Source organism: Helianthus annuus, chromosome 1 (genome assembly GCF_002127325.2).
Source record: "Helianthus annuus cultivar XRQ/B chromosome 1, HanXRQr2.0-SUNRISE, whole genome shotgun sequence".
Lineage (NCBI taxonomy): Eukaryota > Viridiplantae > Streptophyta > Magnoliopsida > Asterales > Asteraceae > Helianthus > Helianthus annuus.
Genome location: NC_035433.2, coordinates 132304131 through 132312531, shown reverse-complemented (window position 1 = coordinate 132312531; position 8401 = coordinate 132304131). Strand labels below are relative to the sequence as shown.

At 38.6% G+C, this 8401-nt stretch overlaps 1 long non-coding RNA gene across 1 annotated transcript; it reads right to left on the bottom strand.

The window, feature by feature from the left end:
• Window positions 1-469: 469 nt before the first annotated feature.
• LOC110878353 lies at window positions 470-1193 on the bottom strand. The gene is made up of 2 exons (XR_002557860.2): window positions 1128-1193; window positions 470-656 (listed from the first exon to the last, which is right to left on the bottom strand). It is a non-coding gene; the product is annotated as an uncharacterized LOC110878353 (long non-coding RNA).
• Window positions 1194-8401: the final 7208 nt, after the last annotated feature.

Sequence of the window (8401 nt, the reverse complement as noted above, 5' to 3'; positions counted from 1 at the left end):
ATAAATATGTTTCATTTATGCCAGCTTTGTTACGTTTAGAAAGATGATATATGTTATTACTTGCTTGAACATCAATCTCATAGATACCATTTCGAGGTTTAGCCTCAAAATAAAAGACATCATTCAAGTAGGCTAAAATAGAAAAAAACATTAAAACGTACTTGAATCCTTGTTCAAACAGTGAAGAAACTGAAATAATGTTTCTGGTCAAACCAGGTGCATATAAACAGTTATCTAAAGTAACTACAAGGCCAGGGGAACATGAAAAACAAAATGTTCCAGTTGCTAAAAACTGGAACTCTCTTTCCATTACCAACTATGAGTTCCAGGTGGCCTTGTCTCAGTTTCTTCCACTTTTCAGGCTCCTGCAAGACATTAACAATGTGGTAACCACATCCGGTATAAAATACCCATGTGTTGCTGTAACGCCCTAAAACGCTTTAACCTAAGATTCGCAGCGGACACTACATAACTAGAAATTTCCTTCATGATATTCTTTCTTTCATTTAAATACATTAATCTCTTTTATAATTTAATGCAAAAACTAACATACATGACTCAATTAAGTGACTACGTATACACCCACATACAATCCGTGTCTTGACTCGATCTTCAACCGCGTACGCTTCTAGATGAAACATCCAAACATGTATAGCCTGCAGTCACCACATTCAAACACATTATTAGCAACCGGTGACATAATACAAAAATCTTAGCACAAGCATAATAGCGCGTCAACATTTCATGCTTTTTCTTATACTAGCCCCTTCATCCATCCACTCGATTACTCGCATCAGATTGTGGAGTCAACCTTCACATCCTTTGTTACCATGCCTATACTACACATTAATTCTCAAGAGAAAAGCGATTAGTACATTAGCTTCCATTTACATGATCATGTCCTCAAATATACATAACTCATCTTATTCATTCAAGCATAATTTCATTATGTAAGTTCCCTTTCTTACCCAAACCAAATCGAATCTTTTCTTAACCACTTCTAACCCATTCCATTAAAAACTTAACTTACAACTTGCATCAAACCATATCTTCTTACATTGCATTCAACAATAATCACATATCATAAATACATTAACAACTAAAGAGTAAGTTCGGAGTGCACTTACCTTGCGCGTCCGTATTCTCGTTCGCTTACTTGATTGAGTTGTCACACCCCGATCTCCACGTGTCCCCGGTGGGCCCGGTGTGGGGTATCGTGACGTAGTTGGCGTCATCATAGACAAACAACACAATATATAAATGCACAGCGGAAGCAAAAGATATATATATTACAATCCGAATATCAAGTAATATCAAGTATTACAACGGAAAGTAGAGGAATCCACAGGCGGATCTTAAAACTTAATTATTGTTCAACAGACTTTAGACGCCTAGAACTTGCAAGATTCCTTATTAACGCCCTGAGCAGCTTCCAGCCTATTACGTACTTGTACCTGTCACTTAGACTTTGGAAAATACGTCAGTTTTCACTGGTAAATACACTCAACTGACTCATTTGAAAAGAGTTTATGAAAATTGGTTTAGGCGCACACGGCACAAAACTATTTTGACACTTGATTAAGATGCACAAGGCAAGATTAATCTTTTATACTTGGGACAAACTATATCTCATGTTATCAGTTTTACATAACTTGCTCTACATACGGGGCCCGGTCCTATGCCGGTTCAAGATTAACCGATACACCACTATTCCCCTATTGGGAATCCCATATTGGGTATAATCAAATAATAAGCATAAAGCATCTGTCAGGTGTATGCCTACACCCTGTGCTTAGGTCGTGGCCATTGCAATTAATGAGTCAAGGATATCCAGGACACGGTCGCATTAACCCCCAATGTTTCAGTCAAGCAATACGAATTAAAACAGGTTATTTGAATTTCCCGACACATTGGTCTTCGAATCCCATACCTGACCATGCGGTATTTATATTACCGTATCCCAAGCCCGTAATAGGGAAAATAAGTTAAGAGTATTTACCTGAGCTAGCTCCTGTCTTAAATAGCAAGAATTATAATAACTCAGCCGTATTCACTTAAGTAAGCGTAGGTACAATTTACTGGAAGGCTCTAGTCTGGAACGATGGTATAAATAACCAATTAGAATACTAACGGGTCTTTAATTAAGTTTAAGCTTAGACCGGTTAGTTTTAAGGAATTATACGGTTCAAGCGCACGATTAAGCGAAGACCGGATAGAACGTGATTTAGACCCGACAAGCTTGAATACTTGTATAATATGGGTATACTAAATACATTCTGGATTTTGAGACAAAAAATGATAACGTTTGACCCGTTTCGGTCAATTTACGCAAACTAGTTACGTAAACCGAACCGAACGCAAAAAGGGCGTTACGGGTAGCCAAACGAGTCAAATGCAAGTTCCCTGAGATAATATGCTTTAATATGATATAATATCAGTAAGTTATGTTCTATACTGCCCGGAATAATTTTAAACTCAATTTATGCCTTAGGAGGGCATTTTGGTCATTTAAAAGATTGTAAAAGAGTCAAATTAGAAATCTGAGTTGCGGGTCTGGTTCATACAGAAAATATACTTCATATAATATATTATAACAGTAGGGTATGACCCATATACCAAACTTAACATTTAAAATCAAACTGTGCACCGTAGGGGTAATTTAGTAATTTCACAAGGGCTGAAAATGCCAAAACTGGAAATCTGAGTTCATATACTTATACTTACTGTTTTTATATGAAAATATACTAATTACATCAGTAGGTAAAAGTCTTATATGTTAAAAATAAGCATAACGCTTACTATGCGTTAAAAACGCTAAAAATGCGATTTAAAAATAAGCATAACGCTTACTTTGAGAGTTCTTGCAAGTTGTGGGTGTTCATGTTACTATCACAAGTGCCTCAAAAAGTGATGAATTGATCAGATTTATAAGGGAAATCAGATGTTGTGAGAGGTCTCTAGGTGTCTATACTTGCATGTCCATCCATTGGTGCACTTAGGAGGTGATATTAGCTGTTATGCACTCAAATTTCGGACCAAAACAGCAGCTGATCGCAAAAAGCTGCACCTGGGTTTTTTGGCAGCTCCAAACTTTGTTAATTATTGGCAGTTTTGGTCCCTGTCCTTGCACGCAAGGTTTTGGCTATGAATCTTGACTCGTAAACCCTCAAATCTGGTTTTTAAGAACCTTGGGACATTTACCAACATGGTAATGTCCTCGTATAACTTTGCGCTCACCCGAAAAGTCATGAAATTCGACGTTGACGCTTTTAACCCCTCAAGTACGGTTTTGGCCATAACTTTCTCATACGATAACGAAACTTCACGAAATTTTTACCACATATTCTAGTGAGTATATTTTAGCATTACAAAGCTTCGGGTCTGCCAAAAGTTCACTCAGAGGTATAAATTCAACATGTTGACACTTTTAGCCCCTCAAGTACGGTTTTGGCCATAACTTTCTCATACGGTAACGAAACTACGTGAAATTTTTACCACATATTCTAGTGAGTATATTTTAGCATTACAAAGCTTCGGGTCTACCAAAAGTTCACTCAGAGGTATAAATTCAACATGTTGACACTTTTAGCCCCTATAGTTTGTAATTCCTCACTTTTGTGCAATTTCCGCTTCGTATGATCCATGATCCATCCGTTTAAGGTTATAAACATTATGTAGGGTTATTATGGAGTCTATTTAGCCATTGTTGACACTTTGGACCCTTATGTTCCATAGTTTCCACCGTTTGTCAACTTTAGTCCCTCTAAAGTTTGTTTTTGCATATGCAAAGTCTATGACACGTGTCAATACATCATTGGACGTAAATTTTCGAGGTGTTACATCCTCACCCCCTTAAAAGAAATCTCGACCTCGAGATTTACTGAAACAAATGAGGATATTTCTCTTTCATCGTGGATTCCACTTCCCACGTGTATTCGGGACCTCTACGGGCATCCCATTTGACCTTAACAATAGGCACGTGCTTCCTTCGAAGCTTTTTCACCTGTCGATCCTCAATCGACAATGGTTTTTTTTTCCACGAACTTCAAATTCTCGTCTATGTGTATATCTGTATGCGGTATAACCAGTGATTCGTCAGCGAAACACTTCTTCAGATTACAGATGCGGAACACATTATGTATAGTGCTAAGTTCTTCCGGCAAGTTTAACTTATAAGCAACTGACCCGATACGTTCGACAATCCTGAAGGGTCCTATGTACCTCGGGCTTAGCTTGCCTTTCTTACCAAATCGCATCGCTCCCTCCTAGGGCGATACCTTAAGTAACACTTTATCACCTACATTGCAGTGAAAATCTTTGCGCTTTGGATCCGCATAACTTTTCTGCCTATCCCTGGCAGCTTTCAAACGCTCTCGAATCTGAACGATCTTGTCTGTCGTCTTAAAACGATTTCTGGTCCTGATAGTTGGATATCTCCAACTTCTGCCCAACATATAGGCGATCTACACTTCCTACCGTATAAGGCCTCAAAAGGCGCGGCCCTAATACTAGTATGGTAGATATTTTTATAGGAGAATTCTATCAAGGGTAGGCGGTTATCCCAACTGCCACCTAAATTAATCACACATGCTCGAAGCATGTCTTCCAATGTTTGGATGGTACGCTCACTCTGTCCGTCCGTCTGCCAACCGTTATGTGATAGTGCTTCTTGACTTATTGGCGAAACATATCCTTTAATCCTTAGGGTGCAATACATCGCGAGCTCCACCAAGCTCCTTAAATAGGTTTTAGCTCATAAGTTATTTGATCTTGATATATTCAATTACCTCGAATGATTTCATATATTCAGAGCTTACTAGCCTGACAATTAACAGATTGGCACACCTTCCCAGGGTGATATCTTTTGTTGAACCTTATTTCTTAACAAGAACTTAGGAGGTTTGCTAATTCCATGAATCCTTGATTCTCTGCCGAATACTGGCAACTTATAGATGGTTATGGATTTGCTCGATCTTATTCGTTGTTCCCAAGGCAACTTTTAGATCCTGATAATTGGACTTACCAATTTTCTGTCTAGCAATAGATGTCTAACATCTTATCTATACAAGGTCTCCCAAAGGAGCAGCGTTGATACTTATATAACAACTGTTACCGAAAATCTTATCTTAAGGCGATATGGTCATTCCAACCACTGCTTGACTAATCTTAAAGAATAGTTGTTCCTTACACTAGTCGAATAAATCGACGATCCTGGCAGCAATTTGGGGACTCCTGGTTATTGCCTGAATAGGGTTGCGGTAATCAATGCATAAGCAAGATGAACCGTCTTTCTTATTAAAAAAAAATCGGAGTTCTTAGAACCTTGAATTTTTGGCTTTACGAAACCTTATCCAAAACTTATTTATTTGGCTCTTAGTTCTTCCTATTTCGTTGGTAATAACAGATATAAGATTCTTACAATAACTGCAGCCCTAAGCGGGATGTTTATCCTAACATCCTCTTGCCTCTCAGAAGGTAACCATGGTAATTCTTATAAGGAAGCTAATTATGATACATAGAGATGTCAGAGATTTACGCATTCTCAGGCTTTAGCTTATTTATCGCTTTCGGTGTCAGATAAACGACATATTCCCTTTACCATTGCAAAGATGCCCTAATCAAAGATACTTATAAGGACATTTTTATATTGGATATCTCCTTTGAATACTACTAGTCGACTTTAGTACAATATGACAATTGGGATATCTTCGGGGATCCCATGCATTAAACCTCCATACTGATCAGGCATGGAAGCAATCTATGGGACACACTAGGATACGCAAATCCTCATATGGTACTCTTATCAAACATAGTTTGGCATTCGCAGACGATAGAAAACAATGAGAAAAAAATAATAAAATAAAATAATTAATATATATTGTCGTACTCTTTCTGGGGAAGAGTACTCCAGATTCTTATGAAAGGATTTTCTTCGAGGATGGGAGAGAGGCCATTAAAGATTCCACTGGTAAGTTATACCTCATATTTAATATATGGAGTCCTTATGAATGTAATCCAGAGTTTGCTAAGCTTATGGTTTGCTAAAGATTTATTATCCCTTGCATCAATGCAAAAATACTTGGCAGTCATTATCAATGCTAAATGGTATAGGACGTACCTAATGCTATTATCGATGTGCACTGTCTCAGGTATTCAACCGGTAGTCCAGGTGGTTCCTTTCTTATCCTTTCCAGACCTAGCTGCTCCTTTCTTGGCAGCCTTAGGGCAATTAGTACTGATGTGGCCCTTTTCACCACAGCTGAAACAGTTTGCATCCTTCATGTCCCTACATTCGTGGGACTGGTGGCCAGTTCTTTTACAGATGCCACATTGCTTTATCTTTTGGCTTAATCGACACTGCCCCCAATGTCTTCTTTTACAGGTTTTGCATGTAGGCTTTTTGTTGGAATCCTGTTGGTTATTGTTGAGCTTGGATTTGCTCTTCTTAGGATTCTGAGAGTTATCCTCCTCCCTTTGTCTTTTGTCATTAGTTTCATTCATGAACGACTTTTGTCTCACTACATCTAGAGTGAGAGACAAGGATAGATCTACAGCTGATCTGTAGTTGGTTGGCCTTGAAGCCTTAACATCCCCTTTTATTTCTGGTGCCAAACCACCGATGAAACGCGCAATGCGTTTTGGTTCCGGGGTGATTAAATAGGGTACTAGTCTAGATAGGGAGTTGAAGTCGGTAACATATTGCTGACAATTTAGGTTTTTCATTGTGAGATTCAGAAAATCTGACTCCACCTTTTCCACTTCGTGCTGTGGATAGTAGTTCTCTTTGACAAGGTCCGCAAACTTGGACCATCCCATAAGGTATAGGGGAATTTTCCCCGTGGACTGCATCATGGCCTTCCACCATACAAGAGCCTCTCCTTTAAAAGATTGTGAAACAAATTTTACTACGTCCTTATCAGCACAATCGCTGATGTCTACAACCGTTTCCATTTCCTCAAGCCATTCCATAGCATCAATTGCTCCTTTTTCGCCATTGAAATCTCTGGGTTTGCATGAGACGAAATATTTGTAGGTGCACCCGCCCTCAGTTGAACGGGGCTTATCATAGAGTACTAATTCCTGAGGTTCGCTCTTTTCATCTGAAGAGTGAACGGAGCTCTCCTTTCGAGCTGATGTATGCGTTTCCGTATGGATCTTCGAGTGAGTGACACTCGGTTCCTTTTTGTTCTCAAGTACCTTATCCACAACTTCACTAATTGCTGCACTAATCAAGGCCTGAAGAGTAGTGCCATTAACATTTATATTTATACTTGCATCCTTGTTTTTAGCCGCTGCATTGCTGTGTGCTTCGTCGGAAACCTCCATTCTGGAGCTTTGGTACTAACACCAAAATAACATATGCTTAGATGCAAGTTATTATGGAATCATCGTAACGGATGATTTATAAAGTCATGGTATTACTAAACCATAATGGCTGTTAGGTTTGTAACTTCCTTATAGTATGCTATTAGAAAGTATGTCAATTATATTTAGCCTAGGTCAAAAAGGACCATCAATTGTGTTTATGGTTTGGACCGAGTCCATTACCTATTGACTGGGGATCACAATGTCACAAATGTCCTTGTCATAACGACAATCTTTAGATAGTTGGAAGGCCTGCCATGAAGGGCATTAATAATCATAGGCCCGAAGGCCTTGTCACAAAGGACATACAAAATATGGCACTTAAGGCATCAATATATAAGCTGCAATCCTATTGGATCAGAGATCTTAAGGTTCGAACATAGTTCTTCACCTTTGGACAGAGAGTCAAAGACTACAACCGTCATCTTGTGGAAGATAATTTATTTTGCCACAAAGGCTAGTCAATGTACATCATTCTGACTAACTAGATGATTGTGAGCCCCAGAGGAGTCAGCCATGGTGAAGCCTTGAAGGCCAACTAACCATGAAGTAATAGCTTACTTAATTATAGGGAATTGTCGAACTTGATAATTTAAATAGCCATGGTGCAAACAAACCATATAGGCCAATAGATAGTATTTAGTTTATTTGATCATGTTTTGCCTAGATTTTTAAATAAACCATCTTGGCATTTAAATGGAATAAATCCTTTATACTTACTAGACAGGGGACATAAGTCACGACTGTCAATGTCATAGCGACATCTTATATAGCACAATGGCTTGTTCCATAGGACTTTTCGATGGCCCAGATGCCTTGTCACTAGGGAAATTTTAAAACATAATCAATGATTCCTTTGGATCGGAAAATTTCATAATTCATTGTCTTGACAAGAAGTTATGAAATAAAACTATCGTTTTCATGTATGCATCTTTGCCCGTAGGTATACATCCCAGGTGGGTGTTTAGGTGTGTACATCACGTTCGACGTTTATTAGCCATGATTCCCATCGATCATATAGGCTACTTAAGGGGTT